The 26478-nt window shown below is 34.0% G+C and overlaps 1 long non-coding RNA gene across 2 annotated transcripts in view; it reads right to left on the reverse strand.

The window, feature by feature from the left end:
- LOC126649650 (uncharacterized) overlaps positions 1 to 26478 on the reverse strand; it is a 564626-nt gene that overhangs the window by 152837 nt on the left and 385311 nt on the right. For both annotated transcript variants that reach the window (XR_007631110.1, XR_007631109.1), the window contains exon 2: positions 7840 to 7966. This is a non-coding gene — a long non-coding RNA (uncharacterized LOC126649650). The remainder of the gene's footprint in view (positions 1 to 7839; positions 7967 to 26478) is intronic.

The following is a 26478-nucleotide window of genomic DNA, read 5'->3' on the forward strand; positions in this document are numbered from 1 at the left end:
GGAGTTTCTAAGTTCACACAACCTAATTCATTGCATGGATTAATCTTCTGTCAACTCTAATGTATAAACACATATCTACAAATGAAAAGAATTTTGGAAATTACTTATGATTTAAAAAAAATATTAAAATTATTGAATGCATGTTATATATTCCTGTAAGAAGAATAATACCATAGAAACTATCTGTTTGAAATCTGGCTGAATTTCCAGGTAATTAACTATAAGCAAATTAGGTAATAAAATTTTCAAAATATTAAAATAGGAAAATAATGAACTAATATTTTACTCTTTCTTTGATGTTATTTTATTACCATATGATTTCTTACTTCATCCAAATAAATGTGTTCCTTTTCATTTAAAAAAAGGGTAAACTTAACCACTGCAGCAATATACTGCCCTATTTCCCACTGAGTCATTCAAGAGTGATGAACAGAAGTTACCATTCTTGTACAGGGAATGCAAAACCATATAAGGTGACCAGACAAGAAAAATGTGAGCAAATTGCAAACATTGAATTTAAAAGGTCTACATCCTCAGATTTACAGTCTATGAGTTTGACCTTCCTTATATTCCATGTATATCTGGTCAATGGAAAGGTAGTAGTTTTCAGAGATAACTATACATTACTGCTTAGGTTTATGTAGTTGTGTGTATTTTAAATATTCGTGCATATACATTTTTATATAAAGAATAAATATAATAGAAAATAAAATTTTGCCATCAGTGGATTGGGCTGTCTAGATTTATCATGAAATGATTTTAGACAAAATAATTACCTGTATTATACAAAAAATTTTACATCTTTCCCAAATGAACAAAATGGATAGCTTGATTATACTAAGTTCTTTATATATGACCTTCCTCCTCCTTCATCAGGATGCTATTCAAGTACTGACTTAAAAATAAAAAGCTTCATCATCTGGAGGTCTCATTTTTTTAATTCAAGATGGTCTCATCTAGCTCTGTCAAAACAGCTAAGAAGTTGCCAAAAAAAAAATTGTTCTTAGCTCTGTGCATCCCTGAATCAGATTCCTCTACTCTGACATTCACTTAAAAGACCAGTTGAGGTAAATGTTATATTTACCTTTAGGTAGAATTGTTCATGCACAGACTTTTCAGATGTGAATATGCTGGGGAGATAGGGAAATATATAGCTCCAAACATATATCATGCAATCCAATAATGTAGAGCTCCCAAAGCAAACAATAACATTCAAGAAGATGAATTGAATTTTGAAGAAGATACTCTCCAGTGGATTTTATAGCAAAAGAAAAAAAAAAAAAAAGAAAAGAGAAGAAAAAGAAAGTACTCATGCTTTTGCCTCTAGAGTAATTTAAATTATTCTGCTTTCTACTCACTCTTAGTTTGAAGGAATCTAGCATGAAAAAAAGGAAAATTATGAGAATATGTTTTCATTTCATTTTTTTTTTCAATTTCAACTTCTAAAAGGTGACATTTAAGAACATCTTTTCCTTCAAAAAATCTTTTTTTCTGTGTGTTTTGTCTACTGGTGTCTCACTCATTTGTGCCTGAAAATCACAGAATGACAAATATTTGCATTTAACCAATTTTGTCAGAACAGAAGTTTATGCGATATTAAATAAGTCCCTCCCATTTACCTGCATGCATTTAGATCCATGTGTATTAGCTGAATGAATAAAACAAGAAGATGGAAAATGCCTTTTCAAGTTCTAAAAAACTGAATGAGAGGAAACAACAACAACAAAAAAACCCCATGTGGCAGCACTGTGCTCCTATTATTAACTTCAGTAAGAATTTCCAAGGCTAGAGTAGGAAAACATTAGAAAATATAAGTTTTGTGAGACTCCATTGCACTGTTACTTGAAAGAACTGCATTGGTTTAAAAGTTAAAAAGACACTATTTTCTTATAAAAATGTAGATGACTGATGGTGTTTGCAACATCATAATCTAAAAAACTATAATAAGTAAACACATAGATAAATGTGATTCTGTTTGTTAAAGTAAGTCATGGAAGTTGTTTTACTGTAAGTTTTTTTTTTCCTGAATTATTATTCAGGTAAATTACATTAGTACAAACCAGAAAGAAAATAAAATAGAAATATATCCATGTTTCCTTGCTATGTTTTATCATAATTTGAACAAAAACCTTAATTAGTTCTTAAAAAATAATATTTCAATTGACAGCAATTTATGAGTTCTACTACACAACATAGCATAGATTATTTTGTAAGATATGTTAACATTAGAATTATTGTTCTATACTCAACATTTTGTTTCAGTTCAGTTCTTGGTATTCTTAAATAATAGGCCTCAAACATAACAATATTATAAATAAAAGTGTCATATAGATCACATGCAATAATTTTCTCAAAAATAAATAATAGATTCGAGAGGAAAAACTTTGGTTTTGTTTCATAGAAACGATTCATCCTTTGATGTATGGTTTTGCATAGTTACTGAAAATATTTGTAAATTTAGGAGTATTATTTTGAAATTAACTGAAAAACAGTTAAAGAAAAGTATGCTGCCTTTGTAGTTAATTTTCTGAAAAAATATAGGATATATAATACCTGGTATTAGAGGTATAAAAATGCTTCATATACAATTTATTTCTCTGCTAAATGCTTTGTTTTTAAAATGTGGTACAAATTTTTGCATGCGTTTACAAGCAGAGTTTATTAGAATTTCTTACATTTTTGAATTTGTATTTTAGTTGATGATGTAGACTTTATAAAAGGCAAATTCTTTGTAGCTTCAATAACTAGAAAAGTAAGCATAATCAGTTTCCAGCACAATTCAGATTTTTATTAAGTAAATAAGTAATTACTACACTTGCTGTCTATTGTATTTATTTAATTAGTCTGATTGGCTGCACCACCCCTCAGTCTGACATGGAGGGCACTGAGTGGTCAGTGAACAGGATGTCCCACCTGGGAGGGGTAGCCACAGTAGCCAAAGAATATAAATACAGCAACATTGTGAAGGACTCTCAGCAGTAACTACTTTTCTCTTCTTCTAATATCTTTCTTTACTCCTTCTCTCTTCCTCTGTCTCTCTTTTCTCCTGTTTCTTCTCTTAATCTCTTTTCTTTCATTACTGTTTCTTGAATCTCATTTGGGTAACTTAAAATGATGAGTTGTATTTTACTGAGTTGTGAGTTGGTGTGTGCTATGTACTTTGGTGAAGTACTTTGTCTTGGTTATATGTTACCCCTTTTAACTTCTGCCAAAATACCTGTTTTCCCAAATTAAAACAAATCTCTTGGGAAACTTATGTGGTGTGTTCTCTCTACATGACCCCAAGGTATTAAGAACCAAAGACTTTGCAAAAGTTAAATTTTGGAGTCTTAAATATAAGTAAAATACCTGAGCAGTGTGTGACTTGAACCTGGTGTCTTACAGCATGTCTTTTAATAAAATGAGAAAAATTGCTTCAATACACTGCACAGAAATGTTTAACATGTCCTGCTCATCCACACCTGGATCAGACAAAGAAACCACCCACCCCAAACCTACTGTCTCTGATGTTTGGAGTAGGTGATACTGCTTGGGTAGAGCACACATACCTGGTAATTTTCTTTTGTTCTTCCCCCTGTTCTTTCTCTAAGTATTCACTAATGTTGTAGTAGAGGGTAAACCTCTTTTTATTTAGGAACCCGTTGGCCACAAGTTTTTGATCCCTTTCTGAATTTGATGATGGGGTCTAGCACAAAAAAATCCTGCTGCAAAGAAAGTTCCAAGAGTTCACTATTACCTTCTGTATAAAAAAAGAAATTCATTCTATGGGTTCTAAATTTATTTTGTTCTCTTTTCATCAAATGTCCTTAGAGGTCTAGCACTGCAAGATTTGGCAAGATTTAGCTTTATACTCATCTTAACCTCTACTTTCATGATTCTGTAAACTTCGGTCCTGCCTGCTCTGTCATCCACTTTCCAAATTGATGAATCCTAGATATTTTAGTATAATTTCATAAGTCAAAACTCTATCTAATTCATCTTCTCGGGTGATTTTTTTTTTTCTATCATCTTTAACTTTCCGACTGAAACCTGAAGAACTGTGTGTGGTCCTCAGGTTGTATCTGAAACATAAATCCTGGGTTTTGTCTTTGAAAAAAAATCAGAACATTTTATCTGAGATTCAGTAAGATGAAAGGGAAAAGAACTGTAAGGAGAATCTATCCATCATACATGGTTATTATATGTTAAGTAGAGTAAGAGTTTAGGTTTGGTGCATAAGGATTTTTTAATGTTTAAGTTTTACTCTTTTAGAAGATTAATGTATACATGTCACAGGTAATATTCTAAATTGTATTCTGATTTGAACAGATGGTTGAGATTTAAATTGAAAAATATTGTAGGCAGTAAAAATATTTCAGTATCAAACAGAATTTCTTTTCAAACACAGCGCAGTGTATTTGCTCCTTAATTTAGAACAAATAATCAAATATTGAATACTCGTTTCAGGTGCGGTGTTTCTTGATATTATGGATTGCAAGAGGTGAAAATAACCCATTTAATGTGAACTCTGACATTATTCCCTTAAAACTGTAAAGTAGTGGCTGGTTTTCTATTAGGGAAGTAAACATATAAACTCAAGGTTCTGTGAGGTAGAGAGAAGAACAGAAATCTGTTCTCATTTTTGAGGACTTATATAAGAAATAATTGATGGAAAAGAAAGAAATGCTATAGGGATTTACTCAATTTTTTTGTCTTGGGTGAGAATTATCCCAGGTAGTTCCCTAGAAAATATTATTAAATGTGCTTCCTTTCTGCAAAGATATGTCTCTCTTTTGTGAGTATTCAATAGTTTTATTAGTAGTGCATTGAACATTCTGAATAAGATTAATTTGCTATTGATTCATGTCCTCCCCTAGGGAAATTCATACCAATAAGTGGAATTGATTGAAAATATTGTTTGCTGAAGAGTTTTGAAAAGTATAAATAGAGAGCAGGGGGAAAAGAAGCAGAAGAAACTGTAGAATGAGAAAGTAGCAGAAGTCAACTAGAGAAAAGGAGAAAGGAGAGCACTTTGTGGGAACACCAGTGAGAAAATATTGTTTGCATTTAATTTTAAACTAGTAGTGTTGATCAGAAAGAATGATTTCCTTTATTTTATAAAAATTGCATACACTTGTATGTACATAAGAAACTGTAATTCCATTTGGGACTACTTGTGACATTAACAAATCATTTGAGCAGAGTTCTTGGGGTTTATCATTATGTCACCAATCTCCTCAGGGAAATTACTTATACTCTGTGTGCAGTTTTGGGTACATAATTCTTTATATTTATCAAATTATATGGTACTCTATAGTACACTTCATAACTTAAAATCATATATTGAGTATAGCAGGCACACATACTCTTAAGAAAACATGCACATTGCTTTAGCTCAGTGTTTCATATTACCATCCATTAAAGGTTCTTAATATGTTTGTGTCATTTTTTTGAAATTAAAATTTAATATTATTGCATCTAGCAATTATTTTCTGTAATAAGTATTTATGATAAAACTGAATCAACTTTTGTTTATATTATCCTAATTACTTAGAAAAGATATGTTAATGTTTCTGAGCATAATATAATATACTAGTTGGAACCATCAATAACCTTTATATTCTTTGTGACATTTTACAACTTCAAGGGAACCATAGGAAAGTTTGTTTTGCAGCTTTTTTTTTTTTTTTTTACCTTTTTTCTTGTTTCCCCCCCTTTTTTTCTCCACCCCTATAATAGGAGAAATCATAGTCTCAGTCCTGTCTGCAACAATAAACTTCTAGTTGGAAGCAGACTTTCTTGAGTATCTAAGACATTCTCTTTTAGAAGGTTCAGACATGCCTGGTAAGATTCTTTAACCCTAAAATAAGTATATTTGTTCATTCATACATAACTCAAACTTTCTTTATATTCCACTGTGTTGTGGTTTTGCCCAGTCGACCAGCCCCTGGGGCTGGGGGTGGTTTTGTCTAGGTGGATTTCCGGACAAGAAGCCAGTTAAAACTCTCAGTAACACCTTTGCTAATTACATATTTAAGAAAACGGAAGAGAAGGTTTGAGGCGTAGTTGAAATTAGGCAGCCATGTAGGAGCGGCGGCGGGCCCCGAGGTGGACCAAGGCTCCCTTCTCCCCTGGCTTGGGCCAGGAGCAAGTGTGGCACTGAAGCCCCCTTTCTCTCTTGTAAGAGAGTGAAGGAAAAAAAACTTTAGAGGACTGACTACTTGGACAGAAAACCGCTGCAAAAGAATTCCAGCAAAGAGATAAGGGACTTCCAAGGTCAAAGCTAGCAACCGGAGGAGAGAGAAGAAAAGTTAGAAGGGGGGGCTGTTTCTCCCCCCTTTTGCTCTTTCTCTTCAGCAGGGAAAAGACTGAAAAGTAATCCCTGCCACCTGTAGAAGATTTCTGGGGTGAGGAGACCCCCCCATACGGCTCACAGAGGAGCTTGTGGATGTACCAGAAAACCAAGACTTCATGAGAAGGACTAAAATGAAGCAGAGCCCTGTTAAAAATTTATAACCCTGAAGAGATGAGCTTACGCTGGAGCAGAAAAAGGCCCAGGTAAGCTTGGGATCTCAGTGAGAGATCCATGCTGCTAGTGCTGGAAATTTGTAACCTTGAGAAAGAATTTTACGCTGGAGCAAACGGCTCGGGTAAGGATGTTGGGATCCATGTGTGGAATTCATGCTAGACCCATGCCAGAGAAGTCTATCAAAGACTGTTCTCCCATGGAGAGGGACCTCCATGGGGAAACAGGGGTGGACTCATAAACCATTATCCCCTGTAACCCCGTGGAAGAAGATCCATAGTAGGCAAGTGTCCCCTTGCAAGACCATGGAAGAAAACCTTCAGAGCCTGGATAACCCCAAGTCTCCGGTCTTAGCCCAGGAGGGGGTAGGCCCAGACGTGGAGGCTGACACAGAGTAAGATAGAAAGAGTTCCAGCTATACCAAGAGTGTTGCAGAGTTATTGAAGAGACCTGGAGTTCCAAGAATGGAGAAAGAAACTGCTTTTCCTCCTTGGACTGATATAAAAGGGGGGAGAAGTATTTTTGTAAATACATAGTACTTTTACTTAAGTAGAACTGTTATAGATATAATTCTTTAGTTTTAACTTGCTAGTAATAAATGTTAATATTATTTTCCCAAATCAAGTCTCTTTTGTCTGCCTAAACCTTCTCTCAACTAATAATAGTTGTGTGGGGGGTGTGAAAGCAAGTTAACCCAGAGCAAAACCACGACACACTGAAACAGAAAATCACTAGGTACAATTTATTTTATGAGGAAACAGATATATAAAATAGTCACTGTGACCTCAGCTATAGATGTCACACTGCTGAATGAAAATTACACAATACGAAAACCTCATTTTCTTTCCAATAGAATTTGATAGGCAACTAAATGCTACATCTATATATAATATAATACTAAACTCTGTTTGAATAAATAAATTAAAAATGGATGTAAAATACATTTGTTCATGTGAATGAGCTAACAATCTCTATTTCTAACTAAATGGGGTTTTAATTGTCAGTTAACATATTATCTGACACATTATTTTCACAATTTCAGGGAAGTTACTTCTTTTTCCTAGAATATTTCTTATCTTTCAAAATCAGTTTTTGATATGTAAATTAAACAATACTTGAGAAAACAAGTGCAGTCTTTCAGGATTAAAAGGTATGAATTTTGCACTGTCGTTTGTTTTACTTTTACTAAATAATTTAGGAGCCCCTGGTGGTCTAGTGGTAAGGGCGCGGCACTGTCACCGCGGAGGCCCAGGTTCAATTCCCGGTCAGGGACACTCCCAGGCAGGTGGGGCTCGTTAGCCCTTAAAAAGGCAACCCATCTACATCCTGAGGACCTCGCTGCCACCGTCCAAGCTCGCTTGGCCCCGGCAGATGAACCTTAGGATTAAAGGGTGGGCTCAGTTCCGCGCACACTGTGTCTCACCTAAAAAATCCAATGCGCAGGCTGGAAGGTGTAAAGACCTTCCCCGGATCTTCGCTCACGAAGACTGGCCATTATTACTAAATAATTTATTTTATTCTGTGTGAAGCACTAGAGCAACTCATCTTGAATAAAAACATTTCACACAGAAGGACCTGAAAAGTAGCTTATTATACATATAAGGACCTCTGCTAAGTTCAGAGGTCCTCTTGATGAATAATTATGTATTGCTCTCCCACAGTGATAAGGCTATGGGAGATCTTCTTTCAGAGGTTTATCTGTCATCAGCTCTAAACTGCAGCATCTCCACATCCCTCCTAAATTTCCACCAGTTCTATTTAGTTCTTACTGCAAAATGCTGTCAGACGTAGTTCAGGCCCTGAGATTAGCTCACTTGGTTAGAGCATGGTGCTGATAACACCACTGTTTGTTTTTAAACTTCATAGTTGCTAACAGTGAGAGTACTGTATCTCATATATCAGAGATATATTTTGAAGAAGACCTTAAAAATGTGTTTCTTGTGATGTGTATGACAGCACACACTCTTTGCAGAGAGAGATTTGAGATACAGCTCTTTCTGAGGTTGCGTAGAGAACCCTGTAGATTCATCACAAAGGGAGAAAACTGGTACAGACTCCTCTTTATTGGTGAAAAGGAGGATTATTTGGGGCAAGCAATCTGTAGGACTTTGCTTAGGCTTTGTCTCAAAGTAAAATGGAGGGTTTATGTCAGAATAATACTTGTAAATGAACTAAACATGGAAGCTAGGCAGCTGACCTGACAGGGAAGAAAGTTATTTGCTTATGTAAGGTCATAGTGTGTTGGTTCCAAAAGCTTTTCTGTCTCTGCTGTCTTTCCAGTGCTTTTACTCTCTCCTAGCTGTCATGGAGTCATTTTCCATCACAAGATTTTCTATCCAACAAACATAGTTTTGCAGGATCAAAGAAATTCTGAACAAAAATGAAAAACTTTCAAAGAATGTTTATTTTGGTTCTTTTTTAATTAGCTACTGACAGACTTAGCCAGTCCCCTCATCACTCTCTTTACATGCCAATTAGTAGAACAAGGGGAACAGTTCTGATCTCGAGGTTAGAGGTTTGGAAGAAGATATTCATAGAAGTCAGTTTATATGACTCCTCTTATGGAAAGACTGGACAGACTGACAGTCCAAAACCAGAAAATGGTCAGTGTATGGTTTGCAAAAACTGGTTTATCTGAATTTCATTTATTTATTTATTTTTAATTAGGACTCCATACTGTCACTGTCTATTATTTGCACTGGTGAGGCCACACCTTGAGTAATGGATCCAGTTCTGGGCCCCTGACAAGAAAGATGTTGAAGTGCTGGAGCATGTCCAGAGAAGGGCAATGAAGCTGCTGAAGGGTCTGGAGAGTAGGCCATATGAGAAGTGGCTAAGGGAGCTGGGGTTATTTGGGGTGGAGAAAATGAGGCTTATTGGTCTCTACAACAACCTGAAAGGAGTTCGTATCTAGGTGGAGGTCAGGCTCTCCTCCTAGGCAAAAAGCAATAGACCAGAGGACATAGCTTCAAGCTGTACCAGAGAAGGTTCAGTTAGATATCAGGAAGAATTTCTTCATGGAAAGGGTTTTTAAACATTGGAACAGATTTCCCAGAGTGGTGGCAAAGTCACCATCCCTGGAGGTGTTCAAGAAATGACTGGATGTGGCTCTTAGTGCCATGGTCTAATTGACAAGGTAGTGATTGGTCAAAGGTTGGACTTGATGATCTTACAGGTCTTTTCCAACCTAAATAATTCTGTGATTCTGTATATCTGAGTTCTTAATGACATAATTAGGGTACTTTCGCATAACAACTATGCTATGACATAAAATTTTAGTAATCTATAGCTGTGCCCTATGCATGTGCTAATTATAGCTCAGTAATGCATTTTAAAGGTAATGAATCATAGAATCTTTTTCATCTGCAATACTAATTTATTTGAAAATTATATTGTGTAGCTGTCATTGCGTAAAGTCTAAACATTCTCAGAGCTCCATCACACAAATGTAATAAAACAAAGCATAAAGTCAGAATTTCTTCACTAATTATTACTGTAGAAAGAAATTTCAAAAGCAGGCATTAAAGTCAACACAAGCTTTTTGTGGATGTTTGACTTAGAAGATTTTTAAAAAGTTGAATTTGAAGATGATAAAAAAAAAACCCCTACATTATTCTCTACTGCCAGCTATTACATTGATATTTGCAGTTAGTGATAACCTCTGGCTTCTAGAAAATTTATCACACACTTGTTGAACAATATAGAATCTGAAATTCTTTCATATTATCCCTGGGCTTCTTTTTTTTTCCTTCTGCTTTATAAAACTGTTTCTCTTCTTCAGTATATGCATGATATTACTGAGATAATGCCAGATGTCTAAGATAAAATGTAGTAGTGTATTTTGTTAGAATGCAACAAGACTTTTATTATCTAATTTTGGATGTAAAACCTGTTTCTGTGAATAAATATGTATCCCTCTCTGTGCTGAGGAAAAAGGTCACATCTACCAATAGAGAAATTAACTATCACAGTAAAATCCAACAAAAATAAAATGGAAATTTCACTGGAAAATACCTGGAAAGATAATTAACTTAATAAACTTCATCTGCAAATGCATGCATACATTAACATATTGAAAATTACAGAGATTAAAAAAATTACAGTAAATATCATTCCCAAATGCAACAACAATCCCAAGTTTATTTGATAATTATATTTTAACTATTGGGAATAAAATCATATTGTTACAGGAAAAAAGATTTTCTAATTAATTTGATTATTTTTCATTTCATATGTGGCATATCGACAATGTTTCTATCTTTACTAAAACAGAATAAAGCTATGAAGCTCAGATTTTTTAGTAGATCAAAATTTTTGCTTTTTCTAAGGTTTTAAAGGAAGAATTTGATTACGTTCTTAACATGAAAATCCCCTGAGAGTAGGAAAACCAGACCTGAATTTGTTACCTTTTATAAATTAAGATATATGATGTATCCAGTGACTGCCAAAATCTGAGATGATGTCCAAATAAAATTCCAGAGGAAGAAAAAAAATTATTTTCTGTTATATGCAGGTTGTGCAGGGATAATTTTATGAGAATTAAATGCAGAATATTCAGAGTAGTCTTTGCCTAAAAAAATTATTTGTCCAATCAGTTGTGCTTATTTAACATGTTAGTGCTTACAGTTGAACTAGGCCTCTCCTGGATACCAGAAGGTCTTTCTTGGCACGAGTGGCCTCATTGTGGACAGCACAAATTGTCAATATTATTGAAAGCAACTGATCATAGAAATAGTAGAGAATATACAGCAAGAATGTTCCTTTAAGAAATTGATTTTCTACTGCAATGCAACAAACAATGAAGGTATGAATCTGTACATCATTCTCTCTCTTGACCACATTGGAATAAGCCGCACTAAAATGTAAGCACTGGTATTACTCTAGTCTCTGGATTACCTCATTAGATGAAAAATGGTCTAAACATATGTACTATAAATTTAGCATATTTTCAATAAAATACCAGTTGTAAAAGTTAATAAAAAAAACCCCAAATAAATCCTACATTTCTGCTTATGAGTATTCCATTTAGCCTGCTACAAATTGAAGGAAATTAACAATTAGGAGAAGAATGAGACCTTATAAAAATCAGTTGAAGACAGAACTGGAAGAAACCATTGATTTTAATGGTGTTTATGTAGGACATTGACAATACACAGTAAAACGTGTACTATATTCTATATAGAATAATGCTTTCTGAGATAGAGTAGAATGAGAATCTTTCCAAAGACCCTCCACATAAATCCCTTGCAATATGGGAGTACATGATGGGATATTTTCCTGTACTGTTTTTTTTCAGGTATATCCTGAGGATTATTTCTGGTTTTATTGTGTTCTGCATACACAGTTTTATGATTTTTAAAAGAAGCATTCTGACTTTGGAATGAAAAGAGCTCCATAATAGATGTTGTTCTGGAAAAGAAAGTATGGAAACTGCATTTTTCTTCATTTTACTTTGTGTATTTTAAGGTCAGCTAGAACTGTCACAGTTTCAGATTCTAAAATATAACAAGTCACAAGTGAAAAAGTAGCTTTTTTTTTTTTTTTTAATCTAAAATATCACAACAATTTCAGAGTCATTCACAATTAATTAATTGTGTTAAGGACACAAATGACAGTCTGTCCTATTTATTGTAGCAATTAACCAAGAATCAGAAATGTAAGCTTTTGCTTGTTCATTACATTTAGGTATCCATGCAGTAGGTGAGTTCATTTTTTATCTAAATTGCTCTGCTTATATTGAGTAACAAATTTCCGAGCCAGAACAATTGTGTAAGGGTGGCAAAAGGAAACCAGAAAAATGAAATAAACCTAAGAACAAAAGTCAACTTTACTCAGAAGAGAAAATGGAATATAAATATTTAGTATATCAAAAATACACAGAAATGAGGCTAGGAAGCATCAAAGTATAAAATTTTCTCTTCTGGAAGACTTTGAAACAAAGCAATGTGTTCTTGCGACCCAAAAACCCAACCATATCCTGAGCTGCATCAAAATAAGCATGGCCAGCAGGTCGATGGAGGTGACTGCCCGTCCACTCTGCTCTTGTGAGACCCTAGTAAGCGTATTGCATCCATCTCTGGGTTTTCAGTACAAGAAAGATGCAGATCAGTTGAATCAGGTCTAGAGAAAGGCCACAAAAATGATGAAAGAGCAGAAACATCTCTCCTGTGAAGAAATGCAGAGAGAGCTGGAGTTGGTCAGTGTGGAGAAGAGAGAGCTTCAGGAAGACCTGCAGGAGGATTATAGGAAAGATGAGGACAGATTTTTTAGTAGGGCTCATTGCAATAGGACAAGGAGTAATGATTTTAAACTAGAAGAGAGTAGATTTAGACTAGATATAAGCAAAAATTTACAGTGAGGGTGTTGAAACACTGAAACAGGTTTCCTAGAGAGGCAGTAGATGCCTCATCCCTGGAAGTACTCAAGGTCAGATTGGACAGGGCTCTGAGAGACCTGATCTAATTGAAGATGTACCTACCCATAGCAATGGGGGTGGACTAGAGGATCTTTAAAGTCCCTTCCAACACAAATCATTCTATGATTCTATGATTCTATAAATCTTCTGCATACCATGCTGATACAATTGTCAGCTGTGTAAGGTTATAATGGTGCAGACATTATTATTTTATAGAAACTGGAATCAGTCAGTAGTGTGCTTAGAAAAGCACTGTCAGACAGTAATCAACTGCAATGTCCCCAAAATCTGCACTAACTGATGAAGACTGTAACATCTGCATTTGTTTTCCTTAGGACAAGTACTGCAGCTATCTCTGGATTGAATAAAGCCTGGATGCTATTATGGAAAAACATCTTCAACCATTTCATTAAACACTATTTCTTTTCCCAGTAGTAAATACCTTTGCAGGGATCTGCTTCATATAATACTTCTGATTTGTTACATCAGATTTTTTTGGTATTATCTTAGGGTTTGCAAATATTTAGAGTTGCTTAATATTATAATATGAAATAACCTTAACATTTTCAGAAGTATTCAATTGACTCAGTTGTTTCTTTAAAGACATGATTTGTCAATCTTTTGGGGATATTGACCATTAATATGTGAATTTTCTTTGTCTTATTACATGTGGAATATGCATTAGAAGGTTCCCAGTCGAGTAAGAATACTATAAGTGAAACACTATTTGTTTTAAGTATATTTTCAAATATTTAGTCTTACTATAAGTCTAATTCTCAGACTATATGCATTAAGAGGTAAAGATAAACCTCTGATTTAATTTTTTTTTTCTATTGTAACCCAGTGATTTAAGTATGGTAATGGGTAGTCAGGAAAACTGTAATCTGAGAAATTTCATGATGTAAAACTGAATTGATGATAAGTAAAAGTAATTGCAAGTGCTTTCAGTTTAATAAAATGCAAAGGAAAACATTAGAAAATAAAAATAACATAATCATATTTAGCTGCTTTTCCCATGGCACAAGCATCTGGTGTGAGGGTTTCAGCTGTGCCCCACAGTTGGTTCTTTGGAGGCAACTGGAACCCGTTGTGTCTGGCATGGGACAGTCCTTATCTCTCCTCACAGAGGTCACCCATTCAGCTCCCATTTCCAGCACCTTGCCACAGACACTCAGTACTTACTGGCAACATAATCTTAACTATTTTCAATGAATATGTGAAATTACATATTTGGAGAAATGGCAGTGAACAAAAAGTATGTTTTTAAATTATTTCAAGGGATACAAATAATGCCTAATAATAAATAAATAAACACCTGTTATTCCGAATCCTATCACATGTACAAAACTTTGTTTTTAATTTATAATATTTGAATTTTTTCTTCATATAGAAATTTAACAGCACACTGCTGATTTTCCACAGCCAAGCTCATGTCAACATGTCTAAAATCCTGTTCAAACAACAGGAGACCACTTCTGAAGTTTCTTTCAGGCTTGCTTTCTCTTCTATCTTGTGTCAGGGCCCCATGTCTGAATTGTCTTAGTTCAATGATACATATAATGTTGTTCACAGAGCTAGGAAGGTTAGACTTGAAATAACTCAATTCTTTGGTTCATGTCTGGCTTCTGACGGACCAACTTGAAATCACTCAAAAATAAAAAAAAAAAAAAGCGAGCTTAAAAATCCTGTCTGCCAAGCTGTTGCACATAGCCTTTGATATATAAATATAATGAGTGTCATGACTGTTATTTTGAGTGGTACTTCAGTTGTTTTGTATCTTGAATATATATAAGCATGAAAATGAGCATTTTTCCTTAATACAACCCATTTTCATTCACCAGTACGCAGCAGGAATATTTTCAGCCACAAATCACTAAAACTGTATTTGCACAGTTATAGTAACTTAGGGGCACATTACCTGAACCAGTGTGATTTGATCAGCAGATACCTACACCCCAGTGACTCTTGGTAGGCTTGCTTTATAGTCAGTGGAGAGACTGGCATTTTAGGCTAAGGTGAATTATGCACTAAAACTACACATCTATCAAAGGACAAATTAATCTTCATTTTAAAAAGTGTCTGTTTCTTTCCACTGAGTTGTAAAGGGAGTCTAGAGGGGCTAAATCCCATGTAGGCCAGTAAACTCTCAGATTGAATGAAGTGTTTGACCAAATGTTAGAGTTTTATTTTAGGATGTAATAATACCTCCATAGACACCAGTGATGACTAGAACACAGTTCAGTTTTTCAGTAATAACTACTTAGGGTTATTTCACATCAATGGATATCACAGAATTACAGAATGATTGAGGTTGGAAGGGACCTCCAGAAATCTTGTCCAAAAGCATTGCTTAGACAGGATCATCTAGAGCTGGTTGTCCAAAACCACATCCAAGCAATTTTTTAATACTTCCAATGAGGGAGATTCCACAACTTCCCTGATCAACCTGTGACAATCCTGTCAACCTCACAATAAAAAAATGTTTCCTGATATTCAGTTTGTGTTTCAGTTTGTACCCTGTGCCTTTAGTTCTGTCACTGAGCATCATTTGAAAAGCTCTGGGAAATGGATAGTGAATTCACTACTACAAAAGTGCAGTCCTACCTGTAATAGTTTTCCTGTCACTCAGTATCCTAAGGACTGTGACTTGGCACAATTTAGACAAACAAAATTGTACACCGCATGTGTATTTCTGTGTGTAACAGTACAAGTTTAAGGTTAACAAAAAAACCAAAAACAAACAAAAAAAGAGAAATCATATTATGTGTAAAGAAACAACAAGGATAACATGATTCTTTATTCATGATTCAAAGAAGTGAACAAAATAGGAAGAAAATCCAGCCAAGTTAAGTCTAGACAGATATGAAACTTCACTGATATTATGGTTTCTGGAGTGCAAGGTCACATAGTGAGACTGTTTGACCACACTACTTGGAGGGTTCTACAGATATTGGAGAATAGGCACAATATGATATGAACTACAAATACCAAGCTGTGGATGATAATTTTTCCTTGTTTCATAAAAGAACATTATCTAGTTTTTACTAAGAGCCTGATATATTTAAATCTGTCCTACTTGTAACAAAAGGTATCAAATTTGGAAATTGTCTAGCAACACTGACAAAGTCTTTTGTTTTACTCTACTAAAGCAGGTTCTATGCCACAAAATTATGTCTGAAAGAGATGAATGGACATATTAACTGGACATGAAAGACATGTCAAGACTAAGATTTACAGCCAGAAACCACAAGATTAGATAATATCAAAAGGAAGAAAAAAAATCCCTCAAAAATATGATAAAATGTGGCCACAGGGTCCAGAACATAATGTTTAATTTTGTGTTTAAATGGTTGCAAAGAACTTTCATACAACTGAAAAAGTAAATTAATGCCATATATGAATAAACACTTAGAGAATTGAGACCTAAATGAAGTTCATAAATGAAGAAGTTTAACAATCAATATGTAGAAACAACTAAAAAAAATACTGAATTTTCTTCTTACCCTACCTTCCATAAGGGATAGCCAGTTACTTGCTTCTTTGGAAGTAATTAAATAGACTACTGTAGGTCATGTCTAAGATAATCAATGTCTTTAGGACAAGATAGATACTCCCTTATGGCAACATGAAATCACACAACCACTGTCTTTCTTCAATTTTTATTCTACAAATAGGGAGCATGTGATTTCTGAGTCACTATTTTGCAAAAGAATACAGTGGGCCTCTAAAGCAGTAATGATTCAAAAATATTCAGTATAAGGCCTTAGGCAAGAAGCTGATGGCATGACAGAACAGGGACCTGCAGGGAACTGTGAGCTTGTTAATACCCTTCTTTGGGTGAGCAATATTTAACTATTGACTGACCATCACCAACTCCAGGCAGTCTGCTGCTGAGTGGGACTATGCCTTACAATTCATCTTTTATGTTTTGTCTGATCTCCTCTATAACACATCATTGTATTGATTCTGTCAAAAGGATGCTGGCAAATAGCATTCACAAGGAAACACTGCATGTGATTTTTCAAAAATTACATGTTACTCTAACTTTATGGGAAACAATGTGAACTGCAAAAAACTGCAAAGGGGAATAAATCACTGCTGGTGAAATTGGTAGTACAGTTGATTTTCTTCTTCCTCAGAGACATTGACACACTCGTGTTTCCCAAAAAATATTGGCAAAAGAACTTAAAGAGGATTTTTCTTATTTTTTCCTTCAAATTGTTAAGGTTATCCTACTATACTACCAGGAAAACACTGCAAAAAAAAAAAAAAATTGTGAGTCTCAGCAAAGAAAGAATCGTTAAAGGAGAGTAGTAGTTATCACTAAAAAGATCTTTTGCTGAAGGGCTAAAACCACATACTACAAAAAAGGAATTAAACTTCTCTGTGTCTTATCAGCTACAGTGCATCATCCCTGTCTGTTGCACCCTGTTTTTCATCTTCGTTCTGCAGCACAGTGGTTTAGTTATTTTTCTTTTTTTTTTTTTTTTCCATTTTCTGATCAGAAAAGTAGACATTGTCATATCCCAAGAGACTTTCTAAGGTTATTTTTGTTTATTTCATTTCAAATACTAAGGATGACCCTAAAGAATTCCTGTCCACATGCCAACCTTTCCTCTCCCATACTCCAAAGATTTTTAAAAGCACTGCATTTCCCACTCAGTCTTTTTATACATTCAAATAATAGATGATTTATTGTTTCTTTCAGTGAAGAAAATGAATATCTATAGAGATTTATAAATTCTTTTCTGGAGCAGAGGTGATGAAACACTCTACCTATAAGCTCTAAAATAGATTAAAATATTTTTAATCTCTAAGGAAAAGTAATGGGTCCCTCCCCTCTAAAAGAGCTAAACCATAGGAATAGCTAGCACATGGAAGAAAACCTGTTGTCACATGAAAATAAATAAAGCAAAACCAGAAAAATAGGAAAAAGATATCCCCGGAGAAACAAGGCAAGGTGTGTCAGATGTACAAATGACCTGATAAGAGAGGAATCATAGAATCCTAGAACGATTTGGGTTGGCACAGACCTTAAAGATCGTCTAGTTCCAATCACCCTGCCATTACCAGAAACTCTTTCAACTAGACCAGGTTGCTCAGAGCCCAATCCAATGTGGTCTTGAACATTTTCAGGGATAGTGTATCCACAACATCTCTGAGCAACAAAATTAACCAAAACTTTAGAAACTTCTCATTTCACTTCACAGTCATCTGAAACTTACAGTAATATTACACTGTATTGTTAGTATAAAAATAGACCTTAGCCTGAAAAGCACAGAACATCTTGTGAAAAAATTCTTAGAACTTCTGATTCTGCAGAAAATTAATCAAATTTAATCAAATCAAAATTAATCTGGTCAAAAGTCCATTGGAATGTTCATAAAATTAAGTTCAATATTTAAAAGTGTTTTCTGGGATAACTGGGTGGTAGTTTTTCATCCATACCTGTTGCATTTGACTGTCTGATACTAATTAAATTTAGTATAATGCACCACAACAATGATATGTCCTTTTTAATTATTTTGTTTTGGTAGTCCACAGTTTAGAAAAAGAAATAAATTAAACAAGTAATGGTTACAGAAAATATTAAAAACCAGGAAAGGGGACATGTTGCAGCATATAACTTTTTTGTATACTCTAAATATGTCTACCTCTGTCAGCTACAAATACTCATTCGTCCCAATATCTCAGATTACTTCTGAACCTCTTCAACACACTATGAACTGTAGAATTCACAGTTTCACACATACAGCAGTTACTGTAACATTCACTCCATTAGTGTCTGCCAGATTCATTTTGGATTTGAAGTCTCCTATCTAAATTGACACTAACTATCCAATTGCAGCACCCTTTACATTTCTGATGTGTCATACTGCATTACGTTTTCTGTGTCACCACCCATCATGTTATATTGTGTCATGCAGAAAAGCCAATGTGAGATGACATTACACAGGATGATGTGATCTAAAAGATTTAAAGCTATGCAACGCACTGAAGCAGAAAGGTGACACATTGCAATCAGGGTATAAATACCTACTTCTTCTAGAGCATCAGTTATCCACTACAAACACTTACTATACTAGATGACCTTTAAAGTTTCCTTCCAATTCCATTCTATGATTCTATAATATGTCAGATAACTTTTAGAACTTGAAAGAATCTGAACACCTTTAGTGTAATACATAAAATACTAAACTCCAGAAATACTGAATATTTGACATAGACTTGGAAAAGTAAGGATAATTAAACTAAAAGTTTAAAATTTAATTAAATAGGCATCGTTTCAAGTAACAGAATCTGTTGTACTAGGAAAGTGGATGCTATAGAAAATTACTTATACCTCACAACATTCAAAAAAGAGAATAAATATCACTTTTTTAGTTTAATGTATAAAAAAACATTTAAAGACTGAAGTGTTTGGATAATACTCTTGGATGTATGGTTTAGCTTTTAGGTTGCCCTGAGTTAATCCAAGAATTGGACTCAATGATCCTTATGGTTCCTTTCCAACTCAAGAGACTATGATTTTATGCTTCTTACTTTAATGAAAACTGGTGGCAGGTATTACTACAACAACATGATCAACTTCAGGTCCTTTCAAAGCTTTTTCTTAATATATATATTTGGTACTGATTTGCCATCTTCATGCAACAAGAAACGTGGCTATTTAAATATTTTTTATGGATGGTAATTGTTGACAGGATCGAATGAGTCAATCCTGAGAAGCAAATCACAGAACCAGCAAAGACACCACACATCAGAAAAGCTAAACAGCACACAAGAGAATATAGAACCATTGCAAGGAGATTTTTTTCTGTATCTTGTCTTCATGCTCTCAGAAGGAACATTTTTGAAATATTGCACGTCGTGCATCATTTAAGTAAACCTTTGCTTAAATAGACAAGAGGTAACTCACACAGGGGTTTGATAGTCAATTTTTTTTTCTAAATTATTCATGTGGGAAATTTTTTAATGTGTATCACTAATGTGAGCTGTAAGCATGTAATTGATGAAATCTTGCTTAAAGACCCTCAGGAAGGTGATTTAAAATGGCAATTTGTTAAAATAATGTCTATTAGCTCTGATTCTCCCATGCTCCTTACCAGTTAACACAGCATGTTCATTTATCATTGAACTCAGCTTAACTCACTCAAACTATGACCTAACCTTATCAAAGTTACTTGAAATTACCACCTGTTCAACTGACTGTGTGCTGTAGTAGAAACATCTTATTAAGTAAGGCTAGCTGTGATTGCATTTCAAGTGTGAAACGATGTTAGAGGTGACTTTTATAATTTCAAAATGTATTCCAAAGGCAGATTTCAAGGTTTATATCTTTTCTGTATAAAATTTAATAAATTATGCATTTTATTGGCAATAGTTTATGCACATGGAAAACACCCAAGTTTTTCTTTCTCTCTTACAAGTAAGCAGAGAATGAAGCAGACATAATGATTCTCAGATATTGTAATGCAAACAAACATTGAGGATTTTTGCTAACTAAAAATATAAAAGTGTTCAAAAATATCTCATAAATTGTGCTTTACCATCCATTACAAAAAATATGTATTAATGAACCAGCAAAGGAAGGACATTTGTTCTGTATCATACTGGAGAATCGGTTCCTATCAGTGGCCAGAATATTAACTGAAATACTGCCTTACTATGCAGCTAACATTGATCCAACAACTACTTATGTCAATACAGACACATCCCAGACCTGGGCAAATGACCTAGCTACCTCTCTGCATTTGCAATGACACTAAACATTTCATCCAGGAAAAAAAAAATTCTCTTTTTTTTTTTTCTCCCTACAAGTCACCAGAAGGCTACAAACAAGGTTGACTTAACAGTCCTGCCACCAGTACTGCCTTATGTTTGTCTTGGAAATGGCCACAGTTCAAATGAAATATTTTTTTTTGTTTTTCTCTTAGTATAATCATTGTAAAAGATCTGTATTTTTCTGTAAAACCTGGATCTTGAATAGGAATTCACATTTAAGTTATAATGAAGTTTAAAAAATATAACAATTCATGGAGAGGGAAATAAGAAAGTTAATAATTGCTTTCTCATATAATGTTAGGTGATCAGCTAATACTGTAAATGTTAAAGAGTAAGTTTTTATTCAAGAAAGACACACTAGTAAATATCTAAAAACTCTTAAGACAAAAAAGTGAAATTTATTTGTACTTTAGCTGCTGCCAGTCACACAGTAAAAATGTAATCAAGATTTAACAATTAAAATCTCAAACCTGAAAAGACTATCAGAAACAGAGTTAAAAAATCCATACAATACTTTTTTTTAGTACAAGGACAGAACTTCACAAAGAGAACAATGTCCCTTTCATGTTCTCCTGAGTTCTTATTGTTTCTTTTTTCTCTCTCTCTTTATTTCATTTTAGAAAAAGCTAGGCAGTAGAGAAAAATAATATCTAAAGCATTAATTTTGCAGATTTTGAGATAGATTTTCAGAAATAGACAGAAGCTAGAACTCTCATTCCACTGACTTCTGGAGCTGGGAACCAGACTACCAGTTAAATGTAAATACATTTTTTTAAAACTCAAGAACTTGTGGAAAATCTGTGGAAAGAGCATCCCAAGAAGTAAGGATAGCTGCAGAAGGCAAATTGCATTACTACTGCTACTATATAACAAGGGAGACAATGACTCTAAATTCAGAAAAATAGGCATATGCTTATACCAACAGAACTTAAAACTCTGAAAAATAATGTGAAATACTAGAGAAAGAACATTTTTTGAAAGATGATGTTTTGGAAAATATACAATTTTTACCTATAAAGGTTACATTAACTCTGATTTCATCATGCTTTTGTGTAACTCCTTCTACAAACATTCATTATTTATTTGTACATCCTAAAACCGTCTTCCTTAAACTTGTCCAGTGCTGAAAAAAAAAATCCCAGTAATGCTCTCTGATGCCATGTTTTAATTTTGTCACATTCCTTCCAATTAATCTTTGTTTCTGTTCTTTTTACTGTACCAAACAACATCACATATGGACCTATCATTCTCCCACCCTAAATTTATAGTTGATTATGTGAGACCCTCATTACAACAATTCTTTTTGTTGATGGGGAGGCTTCAGAGACATACATACACGATCTATGAGATCTAAAATATGTCTGATTTATTAGGATAACTCAGGGTTTTTATAGCGTCTGTATACAAGGTCTCGTGACAAGAAGCACATAATTGGTTACAGGTCACTGTCCAGATGTAAACATGTATTACAAATACCTTTATAATTGATTATTAATAGGTAACAAGGTAATTATTTACTTTATCGAACTCCACCTTCTTTTTGGCACTGATTTCCTTTTGTTCTAGCAAAGAAACCCATGGCCGTCTTGACACCTATAACTTATAGTACCTATAAAACTATATGAAAGTTTATGAAAGTCTATAGAAGTACAACACACAATATAAATTGCTCACACGTACATCATGTTCCTCCCACATCTTATAGTTCTTTTAAATTCAAAATTCTGTTCCTCATTCATGGTATAGTATCGACAGAAAGTATTTTGGGGGCGGTTTTTTTTTTATCTATTATAGTTGCACAGTAGTAGACTATCAATATAGTCAATAAATTGTGCAGGATTCTAATGCAGATGATGGTTCTTGTGGAATACTCAGTGTAATTTAAAATTAAGAGCCTGTCTCTATTTTGCTATGAAACATATTTGCCAATTATAGTCTAAAATTTATCTGTTCGATGTATTGATTCATCTTGACTTTGAAATACATAATTATGTAGGAGTAAATCAAAATCTAAATAATTCAAAGAAAATCTCCGTCATCAGTAGAAGGTTCCCATCAATCTCATTTCCACTCTCTTAATTCCATGAAACTACTGGAGCTTTGAGAATATAATGATTCTCACAGAGCCTCATCAAGCATTGCTAGTACTAATAGGATAATAGATCCTGATGAAATTGCAGTTTTTCAGCGTCCAAGAACAATATCTTCCAGGAAAATATAATGATGGAAATTGCAAAGAAACAGAGTAAAAATTACTTTAAATGCAGCTTGAGTCCTGTTTTCTGTTTGGAATTATTGAAGAGCAGTGCTAAAATGTCCTGTGATAAGGAATCTTTATTTTATTTTTTTTAATGGACAGCAAAATAAAAGAATGTTATCTTTTTTTTTTTTTTTTTGGTTATTTGTTACAACAAAATGCATTTTTTTCTTTTAATTTCCTTAGTTCCAGACTAAAAGAAAAAAGGGTCTACACAGAGAAATTGATGGATTACTCTAATAAAGTGCCACAACCATCACATCTCAACTCCCTGTTACACCAGTTGATGACAGGTACACTTGCAAACATGGATGGTATCACAGTGTCCTTGATACACCGTTACGGAATGGATCAGGGGAGTCTCTGCAATTGCCACATAGTTTTACTCCACCTGACATTTAAACTATGTGAGGGAGGTACAGACATTCTGGATTCCTTGTGTAACTTAGGTTAAAATGGGATTCTCAAACCAATTATTTTAGAAATACAGTAAAATGATTGAACAAAAGCACCTTTCTTTAATATGTTAGGAATCTGGAATATAACCTTAGCAAAACATGACAGCATTCTCCTTCACTATGTTCTGAAGGTAGAGAATGAATATTTTTGTTTACTGAAATTACCCATTACACTGTGATGCTATATCAATTACACGCAGAAAATGTGTTTGCTGCAATAAAAGGATCTTGTTCGCACTGTACAAGCAACAGCAAGCAATAATGTATTTATAATAACACTGAACTTAAAAATTCATTGGAAAATTGTTTGATGTCCTGGATTACAGAAAAAAATGCTAACTCCACGAAAATTAAAAAGAAATATATTGCTAAATATTTTGTATAGCTCCATTCTCAGCACAAAACTTCTGTTAGCTCAATACACTTGGTGACTAAAGGCTTTCAGCATCTTTTTAAAACAGAAGGCAAGTACCACTGATTCCTGACTGTTTGAAAGGAACATGAATACTTCATTTTTATCCTAAGGTTCCACAGATAATTTTTAATTGTTAAAACCTGCCTTCTATTATATAATTCCTGTTACATACTTGAATAGTAATAATTTAAAAAAAGGCCATGATTAATAATATATGCCTCTACCTTTGCATAAAGTACTTTTCATTCCATTCGACATAACATTTTTTGTGTGGTGTGAACACGAAGTTTTTTCTCAAAACTGTAGATTCTTACACTTGGAAGTGTCTAATGCAGGTGTTTCCTTATGAAACAAGGGTTCAATTCAATTGCTGTAACTGCGCTGCTTACCTGGGACAGATGTGCTGTTTAAAATTATTAAAGGGTTTTTTAATGTGTCTCCATACAGGCTTTCTGTGGCTCCTGTGCAGTGTCTGCTAGACCTGTGTGCTTGCCTCTAATGTCACTAGATAGTAAAGACAACTGAGTCAAACACCGACTGGAGCCTCTATGGGCTGAACTGGTTTCTAGCTTGAATGGAAACAGACCTGAAGAAATCAGACTATACCGCAAGCGCATGAAAAAAGTTCACCATGGCTCCACTGAAGGTGAGTCTAGTTATATCTTTTATCAAGGTTTCTCAATAATTTATGGTATTAAAACCTGATGATATTTTGTACTTTACTAAATTTTAATTGCTTTAGCAAACTGGAATAGCTTCAAAGGACACCAACCCCAAGGCACTGATTTGCAGTATGGAAAGAATGGATATAAGTCCCTGAGATAATCAAGCAGTGTCGGGAATTCGTTCCAAGCACAAAGATATCAAGGGAGCTTTCTAACAGCTAGATTATTGGTTATTTTTGATGCTATCAGAAATTGTAGAATGAACTTGAAGAAGTGATTTTTTTCCCTACAAAAGTATCCCTTATTGTTCACAAACACAACTGGCCACATCCAGCAGTTGGTCCATGTTGAGAGAAAACCTACCTCTGTCTTTCTAGTTCTCTAATCCTTTTCATTGTCTTTCAACCCTAGGTGAATATTACCAAATGTTTAAAATTAATGACCTTAAAGTATTTCTTTGTATGATAATTTATTAATTGATTTGTCATTCTGTGCATATGGAAGCTTATAATTTTAGGTTTCTATTCCTTAATAAAAAGTAGCATTTCATCCACTTGTTGGAATGTCTGGCTACAAAACAGATGAGGATACACAAATACCTGTCTCTGGTTTTCATGAGGATAATAACAACTTACTTTTTCAACAGGCGAACTTTGGCCATAAGGACCTCCTTTTTGTATCTCTAGGCTTTGGATATTATAGTTCATTATTAAAAGGAGTTAAATCGTGAAATAATTTTTTTAAGCAAAATGAACATTCTAATAGAATATTACTAAAAATGTTATTTTTATATAGTTTTTCATTTAAACTGGTATGTAAGTTTTGGCATGTTTTTAACTGTACATCTTCTTAAATGTTAACTACTTTCCTCTAGAAATCCTGACTAAACTTATAATAACACATCTGACAAGGTATTTAAAAATCTTCAAAAATGAAACTTATAGCATTTTGTTTTTCAACTACAGGGCTAATTGAAATATATGACCATTAAAAGCATGATGCATATTTCATTTAATATAGGTAAAATAAGATTTTTGGATAGTTTCATACTTCAATTACATTGTTAGCTACTAGGGGTAGAAGCTAGATAGTAAGGTACCAAAAATTAGTAGTAATGAATTTAAAAACTAAGAAAGTTAAAATAAGTTGATTTAAGTAATGGACATAGGTGACAAATACAGTGAAAGAGAAGATGTAGTATTGCTGCTTTGAAGTTTTAGGAAACTTCAATAAGGGAAAGCAAGATTACTGAAGTGAAAAATTGCATTGCTGAGTAGCAATACAGTCAAAGTTTTGATAATACGATGGGATTTTGGATGAGCTATCTGATTTAAGAGACTATATCTTTAGGGCTGTTTTTCCTGTTTCTTTGAAGCTGAGTGGAATTTATCACTAAACTGGTGTAAGTCATGTCCCAGTAAAGGTTGCAGAGGTTGACTACATGTTATGTTATTTCTTTTCCAAGGCACATACAAAACAGTCAGGTTTCCCCTGAAGGAAGACTTTGATTTGTCCAAGGTATGAATAGGTCATCAGAAATTATTTAAATTATTTAATTGATTTAAAATTTTATGGTTTGTAAGGAAAATGTGACTGATAGAAAGCAAGAATATAAACAGTTTCTGCTGTTTACTGGTCCCTTTCTCTGTACTGAAAAAGGCTTTGAAGTTTATTTAGAACTTCTATCTGAAGATACATATGGACAGGGAATAAAATTTACGCTATCAAGTTTGGTCTCTGCAGCTACATCTTCTTCCTGTTGTGATCAAAAAAAAAAAAAAACAAAAAAAAAAATCCCAAACCACCACAAAACCAAAACAAACCACAAGAAAAAAGCAACGATCTATTAATGGGTAGTTTGAGGTACAGATCCCTAGGCCAGAGCTATAATGAATGCCATTATCTCAGTGGCTTTTCTTCCACTAGGATCAGCTTCTAATCTTTTATTTTGCCATGAATTTTTCTATTTTAGGGATAA

The sequence above is a fragment of the Myiozetetes cayanensis genome, unplaced genomic scaffold (assembly GCF_022539395.1).
Source record: "Myiozetetes cayanensis isolate MyiCay16 unplaced genomic scaffold, myiCay2020 scf5-8, whole genome shotgun sequence".
NCBI lineage: Eukaryota > Metazoa > Chordata > Aves > Passeriformes > Tyrannidae > Myiozetetes > Myiozetetes cayanensis.